We start from the raw sequence: 24,446 nt of genomic DNA on the forward strand, positions 1-24,446 counted from the left end.
ACAGATGCAGGAATAGATTTCATTTGACTAGCTCTCCCAGACAGTTTCCAGAAAAGTCAAGGGTAGAATGTTAAAAGGCAACTCAGAGGAGGTGAATCTGTTACGGCCTGCGGTAATGCAATCCTGGTTTGTGGAATTCTGCAGGCTAGTGTGGGTAGGTTACAATTTTGGGGGGAGGGGGTTATTTTGTTTGAAAATTCACTTCTTCCCGCTAAGCTTTTGATTAGGAGCTGAAGTTGAATCAGCTTGAAATTGTATTCTGGACCGGGTGCGGCGGTCCATGCCTTTAATCCCAGCGCTTTGGGAGGCCGAGGTGGGTGGATTGCTTGAGCCCAGGAGTTCGAGACCAGCCTGGACAAAATGGCAGAAACTCCGTGTCTACAAAAAATACAAAAATTGGCGGGGCATGATGTTCTGCGCCTGTAGTCCCAGCTACTCAGGAGGCTGAGGTGGGAGGATCGCTTGAGCCCGGGAGGCGTAGTTTGCAGTGAGCTGAGATGTCACTGCATTCCAGCCTGGGCGACAGAAAAAAAAAAGAAATTGTATCCTGAATACATCTTCTAAAACACTACATTTACTTGCACTATATTAAACTGGTTTTATCCTGACCACAATTGCAGGTGAAAGATAACCACTGTTCTATTTTTCTGGTAAGTAGAGTGAGCCATGTGTTGCCCAGGGAAAGACGCCTCCTAAATATTTGTAGGACCACCTTTGGTTTTCTTCCAGATTTTTTTTTGTCATCGCTTTTCCTGCGCCCAATTCCCATCTGTCTAGCCCTTCTGCCTCCGCTGGGCTTTTTCGCGAGCCTCTCCCCAGCCGCAGGTATTCGTCTGGGCTGCAGCCCCGCCTATCTCCTGGGGCGTGACCACCTGTCCAGGCCCTGCCCCCGTCCAACAGGCGGAGACCCGCCCCCTTTCCCGGACACCGGGTTCAGCGCCCGAGCGTGCGCGCGCGTCTCCGCTCGTCGCCCGGCTCGGCGTCGGGAGTGCACGCTGTGTGGCCGCTGCTGCAGTGTCGTTGTGGTTGTGAGAAGGCGGCGGCGGCGGCGGCGGCGGAGTAGCAGCCGGACCAGACGCCCTAGTAGCTCAGTCGCTGCCCTGCGCCGGGCCTGGCAGGGAGCCTGGTGAGATGGTGGAGGAGGAGGCTGTGCCGTGGCGGGCCTTGCCATGTCCTGCTGCCTGGTAAGAACCCCATTCCCGTCCCCTGTCTCCTCCCGGGGTGAGGAGGAGCTGGAGGAAGGGCCGGCCTCTGTACGGCCCCGGCCAGGCGGCTGTCACCCTCTGAGGAGGCAGCGCCCGGGGAGGGGCGTCCCGGGCGGCCGCCGCCGCCAGGGGGAGGCGCTGGGAGTGGGAGTGGGAACGGGACCTCAGCGGTCGAGCTCGGCCGGGACCCTAGGTGCGGGGGAGGCGGGGTCCCGGGCTCCGGCTGCCTGCCCAGACCTGGCGGGGATGGGCCCGTGCGCCTCCGGGTGTGGGACGTACCCTGGGAGCGCCCGGGGTTATTCCCACTGACTCCCGGGAGGTGGGTGTGCGCCCTTCGCCCCCTGCCTGGTCTGTGGGGATCCATCGTTGCTGGAGACTGGAGGTCGGGGGCCATGGGAGCCCCGGGGCGAACGGTGCGGGCCTGGGTCTTGTGGAAAGGAGGAGCGACCGCCTGAACGTGCAGTAGGACATCCTCCTGACCTGGTAATACTTAGGTGGGAAGGATGGTTGGGGGCGGTTGGCATAACTCAGGGAACACTGGTCAGACTGCTCCGCAAATGATTACGGTGTTATTTGTCCGGTAGAAATTTTGCTTGATGTATGGCATTTCCGGATCCATAAGATGATGTGAGTCGTATTTTGGCCTGGAAAAGTTATGTCAAAATTATGGGGTAGATTTTATGGCCACATTAATAGACTCCCCTGGAGTTTGATAATCTCACTTGTGAGTTTTGGACATGAACTACTATTACATATTGATGTTCAAATGTCGTTTCCAGACCCAGGCCTAAATTCTTACTGTTCTAGTATCTTGATATCCACTTTGTTTTCTGACATCTATTTTTCCACAACCCAAACAAACAAAACAACACCCCCAAACCATATACTTTTCCAGTTGAGGTTCAACTTTCTCTTATGTGAATGGTAATGCCATGAGAGGCCTGGGTTGAATTACAGGAGATGATTTTTTTTAAAATGTTAAATGTTTATGATTTGTCCATGGAGAGGTGGTGGGAGACCATCCCCTTTCAGATTCAGGGCTGTTCAGTAGGACAGGAGACATTGATGGCGTGCAGAGAGTCTTCCCTTTATAGGGCCTATGACTTGGGCAGGCTAGAAGAGCTTACAGAATGACACTTTTTTTTTTTTTTTTTTTGAGACGTTATCTCGCTCTGCCGCCCAGGCCGGAGTGCAGTAGTGTGATGTCTGCTCACTGCAACCTCCGCCTCTCGGAGTCTAGCAATACTCCCCCCTTAGCCTCCCAAGTAGCTGGGATTACAAGTGTGCACCACCACGGCTGGCTAATTTTTGTATTTTCAGTAGAGACAGGGATTTCTCCATGTTGGCTAGGCTGGTCTGGAACTCCTGACCTCAAGTGATCCACCTGCCTCGGCCTTCCAAAGTGTTGCAATTACAGGCGTGAGCCACCACCCCCACCCAGAATGACATTGTTTTGAGTAACCCAGTATAGTATGTGATATTCAACTAAATTTGGAGGATTCTAGAATTCTAGATTGGCTGCCTATGAAGACAGACCTCTTTTGGCTCCAATTACTCCCTCATTTTCAGGTGACTCAGAGAACTTCAAGTGACCAGCACAGTGGTACAGCCCCACTTGTCGTTAATGGCCAGCCATAAAAGAACCCAAGTTTCTCAGCTCATAGGCCAGGTTCTTCAGTGGTTGTCTAGTTTAAGGCTGGTCATTAGCAATATTATGGACTACCTAAGTTCCTCAAACTTATGCAGGACCTAATGAATTAAAATCTCTGAGGATAGGGCCTGGGAATCCATCCTTACAAAGCTCCCTGAATGATTGTGGTCAGCAAGGCATGTGAACTTTTGCTTTAGGTTGGGTATTCCAAAGATTTCCCATTAATTATGGCTTCCAAGGGTGCTTTTGTTTATAGCTCTTTAAGAATTTAAGAAGTGGAGAAGGGGAAGCATGAGAAACTTAAAGGATGCAAATTGAGCATCTCTTAAAATATAATGGATTTATGTAGGTGAAACAGATTTGTTGCCAAAAGTTAATTTGTGCACAAGTTATCAGGAACACGCTTGATAAAATTAGATGCTGATTAATTGGAGATACATTGTATCCAGAGATACACAAGAATCCAGAGGAAATAAACAGAGGAGAGGGAGTAAGTCAGCTTCTGGCTCATAAAGGGGTCCACTGAAGATGCTCCCTAACATGGTTGCTCCTAAACCATCTGACTCAGATTTCTAGTGGAGGGTAGGATGGGTGTGTTAGCAGTCATTTGAGATCAGGGTTGTGAACCAGGAAGGGTTACTACAGATTGTGAAAAGTTCTTGAAATTTGCCGCAGGCCATGAGGAGTGGTAAAGTCAGTTTAAAAATCTGCTGTAGTTCTAGTTAACACGTTCACACCTTCTTTAGTAAAGTAGAATGCTGAGTTACCAAAGGACGTATTCACGTTTTAGAGGGGGTGTGGTGAAGGTTGTTATAAGTTTGGAAGAGGTGGAAGAAAATGTTGTTATAGTTGTGTAGAGTAGTGAAGGACTTTGGTAAATATCCTGTCAAATCATAAAGTAGTATTTTTAGAGAGTTGCACCCAGCTGTCCATTAGAAGAGCCAGAGGCCTTGTCTGTTTTGTTCCCTGGTGTCGCCAATACCCAGCACAGTTATCAGCATATTCTATACCCTCAGATTTTTTTTTTTAGTAAGTGAATAGTATTGATATGGAAAAAAGAACAGTTATGGTGGTTTATGGCCGTGTTAGTTATTAAAAGCTACTTGATAATTTGCAATGGATTAAAGAGCCAGTTTTTGATCAAGTAGGGCTCTGGATAGGAAAGAAAATTAAAAAAATAAAGAGCCAGCTTTCAGTGCTTGTTGTTTGGAATTTTTGAGATTCCTTTAAGAAATTGTTTTCTAAAGACCGTCGTGAACATTGTTGTGTCCCCTGGTTTTTGAGTCTTAATGTGTCTTAAGTGTTTTAGATGTTAGTGACTTTTTTAAGAGCACATTAAATGCAGAGGTAATATAGAATAATGGGAAGTTCTGGATTGACAGATAGACATATATTCTGATTCCATCTGTGTCATTAATTGCTGTTGGGAATGTCACTTAACTTCTCTGGGCATCAATTTTCTCATCTATACAATTAAGGGCCTATAGTCTTTGACCTCAAGTAGTTTCTCTAGCCTGATTCTGTAAATTTTTAATAAGTTCTAATTATGTTATTTGGTATTCATCTCATATAGGTAGACTAACCTTTGCCATTTAAAAGAAACAAGATTGTGTGTCGGGTTCTGCTTTTAGCTTATGGATTTTAGACATTGTCCAAAAGTGCTTCGGAAATTGAATGTATGTTGCAAGTATTATGTAGTAAGAACATGCTTATGCTGTTGTAATTCGCTTAGTGTTGAAATCAAATCAGGTTTTACATTGGGAACTTCGTAATTTAGTGTGAAGCCACAAGACTTGAGAATGGTTTGGGGGAGTATGTGCAATTTATATAGGTAGTTGTTTCTTACCACCCAATTCTGTAATTTTCTATGGTGAATATATACATAAATTTATAATCATGTAACATTGATTGAAGATATAAGATGATATCAGATTCATATTGGATTGAACTAGGACTGCCAGTAACTTTAGAGGCCTCCAAAATTATTAACATGTCATTGCTATTTTTAATCTTAATTTTTTGGTATCATCAATATTGATATCATGCTTTCGTCTTTGCTTTTGTATCTAGAAACAATATACTTTTTAAGTTCATGCTTGTATCAGATATTAAAAATGAAAATTGTAGCATAAAAGTGGATAGATGAGTAAATCTTGGGTTCAAGCCTGTGTTGTATTCTTCATTAGCCGTGTTGTTTCTGGCAAGCCACGTAACCCCTCTGAGCTCCAATTCCTTCATTAATGAAAGGAAGAAGAGCAGCTTCTCTACTTTTCTAACAGACTGCCAGGGGGAGAATGCAATGGAATAATGTGTATGAAAAGTATTCAAAAAATGTAAGGGTCTGGTATTAGAATCCTATTATATTGGAATCCTGTTTTATTTTTTGGAAGAATTGGCTTGTGGAGCAGTAGTAAACCTGGTCCACATTGTCAAGTGCAGGATTTAGCAATATCACTGATATGGCAACAGAAAAGGTTTCTGCTTCTGTAGTCTGGCTGGAGAAACCTTTCAGCAAATGTATCCTGTCTGCCAGTCAGAGTAATCACAATGTTGCAGGGACTTCAGAGGAACCTGGGGTGTCTCACATTTATGCCAAGGTCTGTACTTAGAATAGACTTGCTAGATTTCACCCATTTTCTTATGTTGGAGCCGTGGGAGAAGGTGGTAGGAGCAAGGAGTTTAGCACACTCTGCATAAAGTTTTAAGGCTACATTTTTAAGTAGCAGGTGGCAGTGTCATAGGGTAATGAAATCAATGTACTTATTTTAAAAAGCATTTTTAAAAAGAATATGTCAGTACATTGTGTAAAGTAAAAGTAAATATTGATTTGGGAAACCTTTCTTTTTAAAATATATGTTTATGTATGTATACTTGGTTGCCGTGTAAAATGTATTTTTTCTTTTTAAAAATTATTATTTTCATTTTTTGTAGAGACAGGGTTTTGCTACATTGCCCAGGCTGGTCTTGAACTCCTGGGTTTGAGTAGTCCTCCTGCCTTGGTCTCCCAAAGTGCTGGGATTATAGACATGAGCCACTGCACCTGGCCTAGAAGGTTATTTTTTCTTTTGGGTCGTGATAAAACTTGGTCGTAGTTGTTTAGGGACATAGTACTTGTGCAATGCCGATAGAATGACTGTCTATAAAATAGTAAGGCATGAAACAAATGAAAACAAAGAGAAAATTGTGAAGATGGGTTACCTTAAAGCTATTCTGTTAGCGGTGAAATACCTCATAGCTTTGTTCTAAATTGTTGAATTAATGAACAAAGCACATAAACTTATGCTATAATAATCTTCTTAAGTACTCTTTTCCCTTAAGATGGAGTGTAGAGTACTTGTTAACCACACAGGTATTGTCTTGATCTGATAACTATAGATATTCAGAATGATTCTGTTATGACAGATGGTAGCAAGCTTTTCTGATTTCACTTATCTGGGGTCTAAATCTAATTTCTTTAGTAGTTAATACATATATATATTTTTTTTCTGAGACAGAGTCTTGCTCTGTCACCCAGACTGGAGTGCAATGGCATGATCTCGCCTCACTGCAACCTCCGCCTCCCAGGTTCAAGTGATTCTCCCTGCCTCAGCCTCCCGAAGTAGTTAATACTTTTGTAACTTAGTTGCAGAAGAGAGATAGAAATTTCTGAATAATTTTCAGAATTATTCATAGATTTATAATCTGGCAAAATATAAGGAAGTTATAAGTATATTGATAAATCATGACATAACTGGCAAGAATTGGTACAAAGACAAGATGGTTAACTTGAAACAGGGTTGGTGTTTATTATATGCCTATCATTTTTCCATGAGATAAACCAAATATTAGATTAAGTATTTAGACTGATCCACAAATGACATGGGAAGACAGAGTGTTTACAAAGAGTTTTGGAAGTGATACAGGACAATAATTTGGAGTTTTAACTTAATCTCATTTTAAATTTCAAAGTGAAATTATTTCTGATTATGAAAGCTACAGAACTTTTTTTTAGATGGAGTCTCACTGTGTCACCCAGGCTGGAGTGCAGTGGCGTGATCTCAGCTCACTGCAACCTCTGCCTCCTGGGTTCCAGCAATTCTGCTGCCTCAGCCTCCCGAGTAGCTGGGATTACAGGTACCCGCCACCGTACCTGGCTAATTTTTGTATTTTTAGTAGAGACAGGGTTTCACCATGTTGGCCAGGCTGGTTTCTAACTCCTGACCTCAGGTGATTCACCTGCCTTGGCCTCCTAAAGTGCTAGGATTACAGGCGTGAGCCAATGCATCTGGCCCAGAACAGTTTTAATGTTTTTCTTTTTTAAAAAAAGTAGAGATAACCTGTAATCCCATCTGGATGTGATGTTTGGTGTTTTCATTTTTTTTCTTATACATACTATTGAAATACCTTAAAAAAGAACAACTTTCCATGTAAAATTGATATTCTCTTAATGAGTAAATGAGTATTTAGTGTTCTGTAATATGGATGCATCATAGTTTATAGCAGTTCTGTGTTGTTAATGGATATTGCCAATTTTTCTCTTAAAGTAGTACTGTGATGAACTTGTTTGGGCGTTGAATTGTCCTATTATTTCCTTAGGATAATTTTTTTTTTTTTTTGAGACAGAGTTACTCTGTCACCCAGGCTGGAGTGCAGTGGTATGATCTTGGCTCACTGCAGCCTCTGCCTCCCAGGTTCAAGTGATTCTACTGCCTCAGCCTCGTGAGTAGCTGGGAGTACAGCCGTGCACCGCCACGCCTGGCTAATTTTTTGCATTTTCAGTAGGGATGGGGTTTTACCATGTTGGCCAGGCTTGTCTCGATCTCCTGACCTCGTGATCCGCCCGTCTTGGCCTCCCAAAGTGCTAGAATTACAGGCCTGAGCCACCGCGCCTGGCCCAGGATAAATTCTTAAAAGCGGATTTATTAGCCAGGCATGGTGGCTTATGCCTGTAATCCCAGCACTTTGGGAGGCCAAGGCGGGTGGGTGGATCACCTGAGGTCAGCAGTTCAAGACCAGCCTGGCCAAAATGGTGAAACCCCATCTCTACTAAAATACAAAAATTAGTCTGGTGTGGTGGCAAGGGTCTATAATTCCAGCTACTTGGAAGGCTGACGCACAGAGAATCACTTGAACCCAGGAGGCAGAGGCTGCAGTGAGCCCAGATTAAGCTACTGCACTGCAGCCTGGGCGACAGAGTGAGACTCATTCTAAAAAAAAAAAAAAAAAAAAAAAAAAAGGGCTTATTAGGTCAAAGGGTATGTGTGTTTTAAATGTGGATGTACTCAAGATGCCCTTTAGATAGGATGTCTATTTGAAATTCCCGTCAACAGCATATTAGTATTCAATTCCATATATTCTTGCTAGTGATTTGTCATCTTTAGCTTGTTGGGAGTTCAAAATAGTTTGAAACAGTTTTTCTTCTGTTTCTTTTTCAGCATCAGGACTTACTTCCATAGCTTAACTCTTGGGAGGGAGCTGATAAAAATGAAAGTTCAGTGACAATGAGTCGTGTAGACAAGTGGTCTCCAAACTTTGGTTGCTTACCCCATCATCAAAAACTTTTGAGCATTAAGCAGGTGTGGTACATGGTCCTGTGGTCCCAGCTACGTAGTTGGCTTAGGCAGGAGGATATTTGAGGTCAGGAGTTCAAGGCTAAAGTTCATTGTAATTGTGCTTATGAATACAGCCACTGTACTCCAGCCTGGGCAACATAGTGAGACCCTGTCTCTTTAAAAAAAAAACAAAAAACTGATGGGATGGGAAGAATGAAGTCAGAAAAAAAATTGATACAACTTCATGTTGTTGCTTTGAAAAAGAGAAAAAGAAAAATATTGAGCATCAGTTCTTAATCCTTAGATATTTAATTTACAAGTAATAAACATATAGTAACTGATTATTGCGGACTTTAAAATACAAACAAAAAATTAAGGATGATAATTAAAAATAAAGTTCAAATATTTTCCTTTTTTACCCTGGGGCTTCTTGGGTACTCCTGGAGGTGTGTGTGTGTGCACACATGTGTATATGTATGTGTGTGTGTATATGTATAATATATATGTATATATAATAATATATAATCTATATACATATTTTTGAGACAAGAGTCTTGCTCTGTTACCCAGACTGGTGTGCAGTGGTGTAATCTTGGCTCACTGCAACCTTCGCCTCCTGGGTTCAAGTGATCCTTGTGCCTCAGCCACTTGAGCAGTTGGGATTACAGGTGTGTGCCACCATGCCTGGTTAACTTTTGTATTCTTTGGTAGAGATGGGTTTTCACCATGTTGGTCAGGCTGGTCTTGAACTCCTGGGCTCAAGTGATCCGCCTGCCTCGGCCTCCCAAAGTGCTGGGATTCCAGGTGTGAGCCACCATGCCCGATCTCCTGGAGGTATGTTATACTTGCTTTGGATACTACTGCTTTAGGCCCTTGAGGTTTAATATTGGGCATTTATAGATGTTTGTTTTTGGGCATTTCACTAGTTTTGCAGGAGGTCCAGTTTAGTTGGATTATGAATGCCTTTAAAATGTCCCATGCTAGGCTGGGCATGGTGGCTCACGCCAGTAATCCCAACACTTTGGGAGACCGAGGCGGGTGGATCATGAGGTCAGGAGATTGAGACCATCCTGGCTAACACGGTGAAACCCCATCTCTACAAAACTATAAAAAACTAGCTGGGCGTGGTGGCACACGCCTGTAGTTCCAGCTACGCGGGAGGCTGAAGCAGGATAATCTCTTGAACCCAGGAGGTGGAGGTTGCAGTGAGCCAAGATTGCACCACGGCACTCCAACCTCTGTGACAGAGCGAGACTCCATCTCAAAAAAACAAACAAAGAAACAAACAAACAAACAAACAAATACCTCCCATGCTCTTTAGAGTCGTATCTGCAATAAGGGCAAAAATAAATTTAAAGCATCAGTTTGATACTTTTTTGCATCATTGAGGTGGCTGAATTTGAAAAGGATAAATCGTAGGATAAAAAGCAATGTAAGTAGTCTATTTCTTTTAGATACAAACAGTTGATATTGTGTAGAGCATGTTTTTAAAAATTATGTTTTTTGGAAAGCAGTTTGGCTATAATATATATCTCCCTGTTTTTTAAGAGGTTAGGTATTAGAGACTGAGTGAAGGGAAGAATAATTGCTACTTGCTCTCCTTTGCTTTCAAAGTACCACAGTTAACCTGTCACTAACTATTTGGATTAGCCTGAGCCTATAACAAACTTTCCATGGTGATTCTTAGATTAAAAGATAATTTTTTTCTTGAGTTTGAATAAGTTGCTTTTGATCTGTGGCTGCCTGCCCCCTAACCCCTATAAATTATGAAATCAGGAAATAAAGCTTTTTGTATTAGAAAAAAACAAATCTTTTCTCCCCCATCATGGGGAAATTAATTTCAGTTACTTCATATGGGTCATTGGCAGAGAAAGATAATATCAAAATCTTAGAGACTGTCAAAAGAGATTATATTAAGCAACTTGAGTGATTATTTTTTGCCAGTTAAAAGAAATGAGAGGCCGGGCACGGTGGCTCACACCTGCCATCCCAGCACTTTGGGAGGCCAAGGTGGGCGGATCACAAGGTCAGGAGATCAAGACCATCCTGGCTAACACAGTTGAAACCCCATCTCTACTAAAAATACAAACAATTAGCCAGTCGTGGTGGTGGGTGCCTGTAGTCCCAGCTACTTAGGAGGCTGAGGCAGGAGAATGGCCTAAACCCCAGAGGCAGAGGTTGCAGTGAGCCGAGATCACACCACTGCACTCCAGCCTGGGTGACAGGGCGAGTCTCCATCTCAAAAAATAAATAAATAAATAAATAAGATAATTTATATTGAAGATGATTGCTATAAACAGTGCTTTGCACAAATGGCTACATATCTCTTTTTACTTTAGGTAACATGATTTATAAGCTACTTTCACATATATCTTCTTAGATCATCACAAGGATTTGAGATCATCATTTAATCAGGACTGTTGTGACTTGCTTGAGGCCACATGCCTAGTGTTTGACATCATACTTCAAGAGACAGATTGAAAGTTCTGCAGAAATAGGGACTGGTGGCTGTTCTCTCCCTTACTCCCTAGCAGTTAATACATTGCCTGGTACAGAGTAAGCTATCAATATTTGTGGACTGTTTAAACTCCTGCATATTTATTTATACGTGTAAATAAGTTATAGCATTATAAAATCAACAGTTACGTTTTCCGTGGTTAGATTTTTCCTTCATCTTATGTGCACAGAAACTATTTTTGTGGAAGAGGTCATGAATTTTAGATCAACCTTTCACATATCCCTTTACTGTCTCTTAAGATACTTTCATGGTGATAAAAAAAAAATACTCTTGTTCTAGATCCCTGAGGAATTACCACACTGACTTCCACAATGGTTGAACTAGTTTACAGTCCCACCAACAGTGTAAAAGTGTTCCTATTTCTCCACATCCTCTCCAGCACCTGTTGTTTCCTGACTTTTTAATGATCGCCATTCTAACTGGTGTGAGATGGTATCTCATTGCGGTTTTGATTTGCATTTCTCTGATGGCCAGTGATGATGAGCATTTTTTCATGTGTCTTTTGGCTGCATAAATGTCTTCTTTTGAGAAGTGTCTGTCCATATCCTTCGCCCACTTTTTGATGGGGTTGTTTGTCTTTTTCTTGTAAATCTGTTTGAGTTCATTGTAGATTCTGGATATTAGCCTTTTGTCAGATGAGTAGATTGCAAAAATTTTCTCCCATTCTGTATGTTGCCTGTTCACTCTGATGGTAGTTTCTTTTGCTGTGCAGAAGCTCTTTAGTTTAATTAGATCCCATTTATTTGACCCAGCAATCCCATTACTGGGTATATACCCAAAGGATTATAAATCATGCTGCTATAAAGACACATGCACACGTATGTTTATTGCGGCACTATTCACAATAGCAAAGACTTGGAACCAAGCCAAATGTCCAACAATGATAGACTGGATTAAGAAAATGTGGCACATATACACCATGGAATACTATGCAGCCATAAAAAATGATGAGTTCATGTCCTTTGTACGGACATGGATGAGGCCGGAAACCGTCCTTCTCAGCAAACTATCGCAAGGACAAAAAACCAAACACCGCATGTTCTCACTCATAGGTGGGAATTGAACAAAGAGAATACATGGACACAGGAAGGAGAACATCACACACACCGGGGCCTATTGTGGGGTGGGGGGAGCGGGGAGGGATAGCATTAGGAGATATACCTAATGTTAAATGACGAGTTAATGGGTGCAGCACACCAACATGGCACATGTATACATATGTAACTAACCTGCATGTTGTGTACATGTACCCTAAAACTTAAAGTATAATAATTTAAAAAATACTCTTAATGTCATTCCTTTCACTGTGTGTGTAACTCCTGTGGCAAGACTGTATATTTGTATATATGTATGTATGTATTTGTTTATTTAGTACGCTGCTATTTATAAAGGAAACATACTCATTAGTTGGTCTTTGCATACATAATGGTTCCCAAAACATGAACTCCATGGTTTGCTGTGAGTGAATGAAGAAAAAGCAGGCATGATTTCCCTCACCTTTGTCATTCTCTCCAGTTTCCTGTACGTATGGTTGACTTACTCAGCAGTAAGTGTAACTTCTTTACACTGAAGAAAATTAGTCTTCCAAAGAATTAGTATGCTACTTCCCTCTTGTTCTGCAGTACTTAAAATCCTGTTTGGTAAATGAACTAATACACTTTTATATACAGAAGAGACCCTGGATTGCCATGAATGGAAATATTAGTAGTGATTAATTTCTGTCTTGGTGGGATAATGTGGCTTTTTTGCTTCTTATTCTTCTATAGTTTCCCATTTTTCTACGATGAGCATGTATTACTTTTATAAGTAGGAAAAATTGCTTTTTTTTTTTAAGACAGAGTCTTACTCTGTCACCCAGGCTGGAGTGAAATGGTGCGCTCTCAGCTCACTATAACCTCTGCCTCCCAAGTTCAAGCGATTCTCATGTCTCGACCTCCCAAGCAGCTGAGACTACAGGCACAAGCTGGCCACAGCCAGCTAATTTTTGTATTTTTTAGTAAAGATGGGATTTCACCATGTTGGCCAGGCTGGTCTTGAACTCCTGACCTCAGGTGATCCGCCCATGGCCTTCCAAAGTGCTGGGATTACAGGTCTGAGCCACCACGCTCAGCCAAAAACTGCTATTTTAAAGTCTTTATTTTTCATTGGATGTCTTGTGAAGGATTAAGTCACAGTCACCATTGAGAAAGTGGGTGGTTAACTGGCTCCAGCTCCTAAGACGAGTGGCAGCTGTAGGAAGTAGTATGGGAGGAATGGGGCAGGTAAGCTTATTTGAACTTTATCATTGTGAACTCTACTATGACTGAAGACATTGTGGGATTTGATCACAGTTAAACACAAGAGGACTGAGCCATCTAGTTTTTCTCTTTTTAATAAGCTGATTGAGAATTATGAAAGATACCTTAAGAAAAATCGGTTTCTATGAACTCTGTAAATGCAGAACTCAGCCTGAACTCCCAAGTTCTGTATCCGTGTGTGTGTGTTTGTGTGCTTGTGTGTTGTGGTGTGTTTTAAATATCAAGTGGAGTTGTAGCAACTCAGATAGGATATGGTTTATATTAATACATCTAATATGAATTGGAAGAGATTTAGGCAAATGATTTTTATTATGGCAGTATAGGCTTATTGGAGATTTGGTGTTAATATACAGCTGGGAGTTGAGCCGTTCTACGTTTATATACCCATCTGGTGATATTTTAGGAAGAGCTGTGTCATATATTCTCTAGAGTTTAAGTGATTAGAGCTTGTTGGCTTTTGCTGTTTACTGCACACTTGTAGTGTTCTAAATGCTTCTGTGAATGGAGAACATCATTCAAAAAGGTGAGATTTCTGGGTTAAGACATTCGTTATTGTCTGCCATTACTTTATTCTTTTAAAGAGTAAGATTAGGCTGAATGCGGTGGCTCATGTCTATAATCCCAGCACTTTGGGAGGCCAAGATGGACAGATGAGATCAGGAGTTTGAGACCAGCGTGCCCACATGGCAAAACCCCGTCTCTATTAAAAATACAAAAATTAGCCGGGCATGGTGGTGGACGTCTGTAATCCCAGCTACTCAGGAGGCTGAGGCAGGAGAATCACTTGACCCCTGGAGGTGGAGGTTGCAGTGAGCCAAGATTTGTGCCACTGCGCTCCAGCCTGGGTGACAGAGGGATACTCTCTCAAAAGAAGAAAGTTGAAGAGCAGTTGAGGTAATAAAGGTAGGTACTGTTAGGTTGGTGCAAAATTAATGGTGGTTTTGGATTGCAAATTTTAAATTATAACTAGGCCCAAACACATCTTTATCAAAATAGGAAACATTACAATCAACACATTTTTTGCCAATGAGAAATAAGTTTGTTTATTCCTGTAGCGTAAAAATCCATGCTTCGGGATTCGATGAACTCTTGGAAAGCATTTTCTGCATCCTGATGGTTATGGAAGCATTTTCCCTGCAAAAAATTTCCTAGATGCTTGGGAAAGTGGTAGTCGGTTGGTGAGAGGTCAGTTCAGTATGGTGGATGAGGCAAAACTTTGTAGCCCAATTCATTCAACTTTTGAAATGTTGGTTGTGCAAGATGTTGTCGGGTGTTGTCGTGGAGAAGAACTGGACCCTTTCTGTGGACCAGTGCCGGCTGCAGGCCTCGCAGTTTTCGGTGCATCTCATCGATTTGCTGAGCATACTTCTCAGATGTATTGGTTTTACTGTGATTCAGAAAGCTATAGCGGATCAGACCAGGAGCAGACCACCAAACAGTGACCCTGACCTCTTTTTGATGAAAGTTTGGCTTCAGGAAGTGCTTTGGAGCATCTTCTCGGTCCAACCACTGAGCTGGTCATCACTGTTGTATAAAATACACTTTTTGTCAAATGTCACAATCCAACTAAGAAATGGTTCATCGTCGTTATGTAGAATAAGAGAAGACAACACTTCACAACGACGATTTTTAAAATTTTTGGTCAGCTCATGAGGCACCCACTTATCAAGCTTTTTCACCTTTTGGCAGGGCGTGGTGGCTCACACCTGTAATCCCAGTACTTTCGGAGGCTGAGGCGGGCAGATCACTTGAGGCCAGGAGTTCACGACCAGCCTGGCCAACATGGTGAAACCCCAGCTCTACTAAAAATACAAAAAGTAATCGGGTGTGGTGGTGGGTGCCTGTAATCCCAGCAACTAGGGAGGCTGAGGCACGAGAATCACTTTAACCCGGGAAGTAGAGGTTACAGTGAGCCCAGATGGTGCCACTGCATTCCAGCCTAGGTGATAGAGTGAGACTCCATCTCAAAAAAAAAAAAAAAAAAAAAAAAAAGCTTTTGCACCTTTCCAACTTGCTTAAATTGCCAAACAAGCGTAGAATGGTTGACATTGAGTTCTTCGGCAATTTCTCGTGTAGTTGTAAGAGGATCAGCTTCGATGATTGCTCTCAATTGGTCAGTGCCAACTTCTTCTGGCTGGCTAGTACACTCCTCATCTTCAAGGCTCTCGTCTCCTTTGCAACACTTCTTGAACCACCATTGCACCGTTCCTGGGCCAAATGTGTAGTTGATGTTGCGAGTTGTCTCCACTGCTTTGCGACCCATTTTGAACTCAAGAAAATCGCTTGAATTTGCTTTTTTTTATAATATAATTTCCACTGTCTAAAAGAATAAAACAGCAAATAATGTTATTAGCAAAAAAGGTGAGAAATGTGCATTAAAATGGTATATAAACAACCACATATATTTAAGAATGTATTCCAGTATCAAATAGCAAATTTCAACAATACGAAAACTGCAACTACATTTGCACCAACCTAATATAATTTTTTTTAGTTAGAAATTTTATAGTACAGAATAACAGGCTTATCACACACACACACACACACACACACACACATCCTGTACTGAATCTACAAAGCCTGTCTCTGAATTCCAAAATCTCGACTTTTTTAGAGCAAAGTTTAAATATTTCAAAAATTTAGAAAAATATGGAGAATAATTTAACAAACACCATGTACTAATTCGGTAGATTTTTTTTCTTTTTTCCTTTCCTTTTTTTTTTTTTTTTTTGAGACGGAGTCTCGCTCTGTCGCTCAGGCTGGAGTGCACTGGTGCAATTTCAGCTCACTGCAATCTCTGCCTCCTGGGTTCAAGTGATTCTCCTGTCTCAGCCTCCTGAGTAGCTGGGATTACAGGCACACGCCACCACACCCAGCTAATTTTTGTATTTTTAGTAGAGACTGGGTTTCACCATGTTGGCCAGGATGGTCTCTTATCTCTTCACTTCGTGATCTGCCCACCTTGGCCTCCCAAAGTGTTGGTATTACAGGAGTGAGCCACCGTGCCCAGCCCATTCAGTAGATTTCATGGATGCTGACATCTTGTCAGATTTGCTTCAAAGGTGTATTTATATATGTTTTTATTTATTATTTTTGAGATGGGGTCTCGCTCTGTTGCCCAGCCTGGTGTATAGTGGTAAAATCCCTGCTCACTGCAACCGCCACCTCCCAAGTTCAAGCAATTCTCGTGCCTTGGCCTTTTGAGTAGCTGGGATTATAGGAGCTTGTCACTACTCCCGGCTAATTTTTGTATTTTTGGTAGAGACAGGGTTTCACTATGTTGTCCAGGCTGGTCTCCGACCTCAAGTGATCTGCCCGTCTTGGCCCCCTAAAATGCTGGGATTACAGGGGTGAGCCACTGTGCCTGGCCTATATTTGTTTTTAAAAATAAAATATGCATACGGTTGGAGTCCCTTTTGTCATCCTCTTAGATCCTATTTTCTTATGCAGAAGTTATTTATCTTTTTAGCTCATGCACTTATATTGTTCCTACAAATATCTACATATATTTAACATGTAGTACTATTGTGTTTCAAATTTATGTGATATTTTGGTACATACATTCTGTAATTGGAAAGTTACATTTATTTATGCTGATATATGTGTATTATTAGTAGTAGTATTATTATGATTATTTTGAAACAGAGTCTTACTCTGTCACCCAGGTTGTAGAGCAGTGACACAATCTTGGCTCACGGCAACCTCCGTCTCCCAGTTTCAAGTGATTCTCGAGCCTCAGCCTCCCGAGTAGCTGGGATTACAAGTGTGAGCCACTGCACCTGCCTTACTTCATTAATTTTAATAGCTGTGTAGTATTCAGTCATATGAATGAATAGTATGCAATTTTAATTCTTTATTGATAGTTGTTTTCAACAAATATACAAATGTAAAATTTTTCATCACATTGGGTCAAGCTATATATATTGTTCTAAATTAGCTCTGTTTCTCCCAATAATAATAGTGTGCAGGTTTGTTACATGGGTATATTGCATGAGGTTTGGGGTACAATTGATCCCATCACCCAGGTAGTAAGCATAGCACCCAGCACGTAGTTTTGTTTAAGTTTTTTGAGACAAGGTAGGTCTCTGTCCCCCAGGCTGGATTGCAATATTGCAATCACTGGTCACTGCAGTTTTGACCTCTTGGGCTCAGCCGATCCTCCCAGCTCAGCCTCCTGGGTAGCTGGGACTACAGTGGTGGGCCACCATACCCTGCTATTTTTTGTATTTTTTTGTAGAGACTGGGTTTCACCCTGTTACCCAGGCTGGTCTCGAACTCCTGGACTCAAGCAATCCACCCACCTTGGCCTCCCAAAGTGCTGGGATTATAGGCGTGAGCCACTGTACCCAGCCCCCAGTAGGTAGTTTTGAGCTTTCTCTCCTTCCCATCCTCTCCTCTCTGTTAGTTCCCTGTATCTATTGTTCCCATGTTTATGTCCATGTTTACCCAATGTTTAGCTTAGGATGATGATCTCCAGCTGCATCATGTTGCTGCAAAGGATATGATTTTGTTCTTTTTTATGGCTGCAGTGAACCTTTGGGTAAAGAAAATTTACAAAAATATCTCACATCAGTGTTTTTTTAATCAAAGTAAGTAGTAGTAATCCATAGTTCAGATCTACTTTGTAAGTGAGACACAAATAAAGACAGTAGTTACACATTATATAACATTACCTTGATGTGGCAAATTTTTCTTGTTTTGTTTTTGTTTTACATGAGTTAATTTGGATGAAACTTTCTTGAATTACTTACTTTTATAGCATTTACCTCCAGTGGGGTTGAGATGAGGAGCCTTCAATCCAACAAAGTTGTATACGTGCATTCATGGAGATGACACTTAGGTTATTTAATCAGGAAACACTCCTGCTTGTCCACATGTAGATGCTACACGTGGAGTTAGTCCTATTCTTTGGAAGTTGCACTATGTTGCCCACACTGGTCTTGAACTCCTGAGCTCCAGTGATCCTCCCACCTTGGCCTCCCAGAGTGCTGGGGTTATAGATGTGAGCCACTGTGCCCAGCCAGAAATGTGATTTTAATTCCATAATGTATGTTACTGTGAATACAGTATGTGTTTATTCCATAAGTAGCAAATTGACTCCTTTAACAGTTTTAGTAGTTTTCCAGTTGTTTTGTCTTTAGTTTCCCAGGCAAATAATGCTATTGTCTTCAATCACGGTATTAATTAGTTCATCCCATTCTTCATATTGATCATTTTTTGGATATGAAATAATACAGACTACTGTAATAATAAAAAAGATGGAAAGCCTCACCAATTTGCATGTCATCCTTGTGCAGGGACCACGCTAATGTTCTCTGTATTGTTCCAATTTTAGTATATTTGCTGCCGAAGCGAGCACTCCATTTCTGTAAAGCTTAAAAAACAGACAAAACTAACAGGTGGGAATGGAATCAGAATAATGGTTATCTTTCGTGGTGAGGACAAGGGAGATTGTAGGTGTGATGGTAATGTTCTCTGTCTTGATCTGGGTCATGATTTCATGGTTGTGTTCAGTTTATGAGAATCATTGAATAGTAGACTTAGGAAGTGTGCACTTCTTTATACATGTATTATATACCTCAGTTAAAAACTTTTGCCTCTCACAAAATTTTAAAGAACATAATCTGCTTAGTTTGTCACCTTTTAGCTTTTGATGTAACTTTTCCACTACTTCTCTTCATATGTGAATACAAGTGTATGTATTCATATGTGAATACAAGTGAATACTAGTGTATTAAGTAATAAGCCACTTAACCTTTCTATTATGATATAAAACATACAGAAGAGTGCACAAATCAAATGTATAGCTTAATGAAATTTTTAAATTATTAAATTGGAGGTTTTTGGGGGTGCATTATACCCGGATCTTTGTTAGGAGGGAAGGAATTCATGGAGGGCTAAAAATTTTGGAGAGGACAAAGTTTTAAGGAGTCTCAATACCAAATCCTCATCTTGGCTCTGCCTTCACGTTACTGTTTCTTTGGGTAAGTCATTTAACTTATTTATAGTTCACTTTTTTATATATAAGAGGTATAATACTTAACCTTTCTTTTGCAAACTGAATTAGGTAGGTGCAATTCAGGTAAAATAATAGGAATATAGAGTAGTATTACTAGATAGGTCTTTATTTAGGCCATTGAATTTAGGCCACTTACCTTACAGAGCAGAACTGTGGTATACAAAGACTACACAGCTGGTGATTATTGGTGTCATTCATTTATGTTAGGTTGGTATTGAGACTTAGTTAACTATGCCAGGCATTACCCTGTGATTTATTATAGTACATGTATTAACTCATGTAATAGTCTAGGATTATTCCTAGAGGTAGGTAAAATTATCCCAATTTTACTGATGATACAATCGATGGAAAATTAGGTTAAATAACTTGCCTAGGTGGGTTGAGGTCTTGAGCCTGTGCTTTAAAAAAAATATTTTTTTTGAGAAAGGTCCCACTCTATCACCCAGAGTGGAGTGAGTGGCGTGATCTTGGCTCACTGCAGCCTCTGTCTCTAAGGCTCAAGCCATCCTCCTGCCTCATCCCCTGAAGTAGCTGGGACTACAGGTATGGGCCATGTTTTAATGTATTTTATAGAGATGGGGTTTTGCCACATTTCCCAGACTGGTCTCAAACTGCTGGACTCAAGCGATCTGCCTTGGCCTCCCAAAATGCTAGGATTACAGGTGTGAGCCACTGCATCCAGCCTAAGCCTGTGCTCTTTTTTTGTTATACTGCCTAGTTATGTGAAAATACTTAAAGACTTTTAGGCAAATGTTAAGATTTTATACTAATCTGTTAGAGAGTTTTTGAAGTAAAAATTTTGGTATTTTGAACCAAAATTAGGAGAAGAGTCTCATTGTTTTGATCATCATGATTCTGGAAAAGATGGATGTTAATATTTATTACTTGGGCTTTATTCCCTTCTTAACAAAGCTAATTTTCTCCTAAAATGACTTGGTTGCAAGCACTAGGTAGTTTTCTTTAAGAATATATGTATATTTTAATCTTAAAGGATTTTGTGACTAATTTACAAATATTGTTTAATTTTTAGGCAAAATGTTAATGGAAGGGAGTTTTCAAACTTGGAGGCAGATCAGACCAAGGTTTAGTGTTCTTGCTTCAGTGGTTTAAGCAGCATCTATTTCGTCTTAGTATAAGAGTAATAATTATTATTCTATCATATGTATGGTTGAAAATTATCTTTATTAAGGTATATTTGAGTATGGTTCTGTAAGATTGGGAAACACATCTAGTTGTGCAACCACCATGATGATCAAGATATAGAGTAGTTTCTCAAAAAATTTCCTCATGACCCTTTCCATAGTCAGCCCATTTCCTTACCTCTAGTCTCTGGCCACCACTGATCTGTTTTTTTCTCTGTCTTGTCTTTTTTTTTTTTCTTTTCAGAATTCCATGTAAACAAAATCACGCAGTATTTAGCCTTTTTGTTTTAATTTTTGTTTGTTTAATAGAAATGGGAGGTCTTGTTATATTGCCTATGCTGGCCTCAAGCTCCTGGTCTCAAGGGATCCCCCTGCTTGACTCAGTATGTGGCTTCTTGAGACGGACGTCTTTTATTTAACCTAATGTATTTTGAGATTCATCCATGTTTTTATGTATCAGTAATTACTTTCTGTTGCTTAGTAGCATTCCATTGTATGGATGTACAACAGGTTCTGTATTCATTCCCCAGTTCATTTGGGTTGTTTCCAGTTTTTGGTAATTACGAATAAAACTGCCATAAAAGCATTCATGCATACATACATACACACATGTGCCCTCGTATTTTCTTATGGTTTAAAAAGATATGGTGCCTAGAACTTTCATAACTTTACTACAGAACCTGAAAAAGCTGATGATTTTCACAGAACATTGTAAATTGCTTAGTAAACTTCATCCCCCAAAAAGCCCACTCTGGAATGAGAATAATCTGTTTGTATAAATAATCTTGTGGTATAAACTGTAAGTCATTAGAATTTTTTAAATTAAAGAAGTACATACACATATTTATTTAATGGGTAAATTTATATATAAAACTCCTTAGTGCATAGTTTTATATTTTATGTTTTTAGTAGCTTTTAAATCGTGAATTATTGACTTTTTTGTTCCTCTAAGTAGTAGAATGGTTATATAATTGGTTATGAAAGTTTGTTTTTTTTTGGACAGGGTCTGGCTATGTCATCCAGGCTGGAGTGCAGTGGCGTGATCTCGGCTCACCGTAACCTCTGCCTTCTGGGCTTAAGCTATCCTCAACTTCAGCCTCCTGAGTAGGTGGGACTACAGGCATGTGCCACCACACCTGGCTAATTTTTGTAAACACGGGGTTTTGTCTTGTTGCCCAGGCTGGTCTCAAACTCCTGAGCTCAAATTATCAGCCCACTTCAGTCTCCCAAAAGGCTGGGATTACAGGTGTGAGCCACCATGCCCACCCAAAAACTCTTACTTATAAATTTGAGATGAAAAATACACAGAACATGATTAATAGCAGATTAAACATTGCCAAATACAAGACATAGCAATAAAAATTATCCAAAAGGAAATAGAGTAAAAGGATTTTAAGAAACTAAACTGTAGAACACCTTCAAGCAGCCAATAATACATGTAATTTGAGCCCTAGAAGGACTGAAAAGAGGAGGGACAGAAAAAATAATACCAAAAAATGGCCAAAATGTTTTCAAATTTGATATAAACTATAAATCTCTTATCCAAGAAACTCAGTAAAGCCCACCTATAAGAAATATGAAGAACTCCACAAAGGTTCATAGTAATCAAAGTATTGAACCCTAGTGATACAGACATAGAGGGATGGGACACACCATACATAAAGATTAACAAAGGATGCTGCCAGAGTTCTCATCACAGATACCAGAATCTGGGAGGATGTAGGAAAAATATTTTAAATTCTAAAAGAGGACATACTGTTAACTCTGAATTCTGTAACCAGTGTAAATAACTTTCCAAAATGAAGGGGAAATACAGATATATCCAGGCAGAAAAAAACTGTAAGAATGTATCACCAGCAGACCTGCTGTACAGGAAATAAAATAGGAACTCCTCAGGCAGAAGAAAGATGATATCAGATGGAAATATTGATCTGTAATAAAGGATGAAGAGCTCTGGAAAGTAACTGTATAGGAAGATGTATAAGACCCCTCCATTAAAAAATCTTGAAATAATAATTGAATTTTATACAAAAATAACAACAGTGTTTTGTGTAGTTTGTAATTTATGTGTAAGTGAAATGCAGGACAATAGCCAAAGGCCAGGAAAGGAAAAATGAAAGCATGTTACTGGAAGGTTCTTACACCACACGTGAAGTAAGATAACATGTGAAAGTAGGCTGCAGTAACTTAGAGTTGTAAAGCAACCACTGAAATAACAAAACAAAAAGTTTTGTTATCATATAAGCCAACAAAGAAGATGAGATGGAATAACAACAACAACAACAAAATCCAAAACAGGGCACTAAACAGGAAAGGGGAGCAAAGAACAGATGGATTGAGTAAAAGATGAATAACAAGATCACAGGTGTAACATAACCATTTCAAAAATCTTGTTAAATGTTCTGAGCATCCCAATTAAAAGGTAGAGATTGTCAGCTTTGATGAAAAAAATGAAGACCCAAGTACATGCTGCCTGTAAGAAAGACATTTTAAATGTAAAGATACAAACATATTAAAAGTAAAAGATTGAAAAAGAGTTACCATGAGTCAAATGAAAGCTAGAGTGGCTATATTCATATCAGATAAAGTAGACATCAGATAAAAGAATATTATCAGGGATGAAGAATGTCATTTTATAAGGAGAACAGGGTCCGCTTCTCAGGAGGACATGATAATTCTAAGAATAACAGGCACTACATATGTCATCACAGAGCTTCAACACAAATGAAACAAACACCAATAGAACTCAAAAGAGAAATAGACAGTTCCACAATTATAGTTGGGGATTACAATACTCACTATCAATAATTACTAGAACAAGTAGAAAAAAAATCAGTGAAGATACAGCAGACTTAAAAAAATAAAACTATCAAATAACTTGATTTTATTGATATTTATAAATCAGTCCACCTGAAAGTCACATAATATAAACTCTTCTCAAGCAAACACAGAATACTTATCAAGATAGAATACATTCTGTGCCAGAAAGCAAGTCTCAGAATATTTGGAGTGATTTAAGTCATATGAAGTATGTTCTTGGACCACATTGGAAATAAATTAGAAGTTAATGAAAATAACTTTTCTGGAAAAACATCAAGTATTAGGATGATAAATTACACATGTCTACATATTGCAAAGGCTAAAGAAGATTTCAAAAGAGAAATCAATGCATTTTCAGCTAAGTGAGAGTGAAAACAATATTTCAAAATGTGTGGAATGCTGATAAGGCAACATTTATGTGTAAAATTATGGGATTAAACACTATAGTAGAAAAGAGAATAGATTTTAGATTAATTAGCTACCCCAGCTTCTGCCTTAATAATTAGAAAAACAAGAGCAAATTAAACACAAAAAACAATTTTGGAAATACTAGAGATCAGAGTGAACATCAATAAAACAAAAAAAAATAGAGAAAAATCTATGAAACCAAATATTTATAAACTTCCAGCAGGCTGATCATCAAAACGAAAAAGAGACAAACTCCTAATATCAGGTATGAAAGAAACTATATCAGCACAGATTTTGTAAAAATTAAAAATGGAGTAAGGGAATACTGTGTACAGCATTACCCAATAAATTCTGTAACTGAGATGAAATGACAATTTTTTTGAAAGATATAAATTGCTATAGCTCACTCAAGAAAGAATCAGATAATTGAATAACTCTATATTTATTGAAGTAATTGAATTTTAATTAAATGCTCATCCTACAAAGGAAACTCTAACTCCAGATTGCCTCTCTGAAGTTTTTTGTTCAAACCTCTAAGGAAGAAATATTACCAATTCTACTTAAACTCTTTCAGAAAATTGAAGAGTAGGAACCAGTTACCAACTTATTTTATAAGGCTAGTATCACCTTGATACCAAAGCTAGACTAAGATATTACAAAAAAACTATAAACAAATATTCTTTTTGAATTTAGATATAAAAGTTCTTTACAAAATGTTAGCAAATCAGTTCCAACAATACATAAAAATTATATTGTACCGTGGACAAATATAATGTATCTCAGAAAGGTTGGTTGGTTGAACATCCTCAAATCAATCAATGTATTGCACCATATTAATAAATGATCATGTCAATA

At 39.6% G+C, this 24,446-nt stretch overlaps 1 non-coding gene and 1 pseudogene across 1 annotated transcript; one reads left to right on the forward strand and one right to left on the reverse strand.

Moving 5' to 3' along the window:
* Positions 1-927: 927 nt before the first annotated feature.
* Positions 928-24,446, forward strand: part of LOC129527067 (serine/threonine-protein kinase PAK 2-like) — a 35,895-nt pseudogene continuing 12,376 nt past the window's right edge.
* LOC129527335 (U6 spliceosomal RNA) lies at positions 18,455-18,561 on the reverse strand. Its single transcript, XR_008672304.1, has one exon. It is a non-coding gene; the product is annotated as a U6 spliceosomal RNA (small nuclear RNA).

The sequence above is a fragment of the Gorilla gorilla genome, chromosome 16 (assembly GCF_029281585.2).
Source record: "Gorilla gorilla gorilla isolate KB3781 chromosome 16, NHGRI_mGorGor1-v2.1_pri, whole genome shotgun sequence".
Lineage (NCBI taxonomy): Eukaryota > Metazoa > Chordata > Mammalia > Primates > Hominidae > Gorilla > Gorilla gorilla.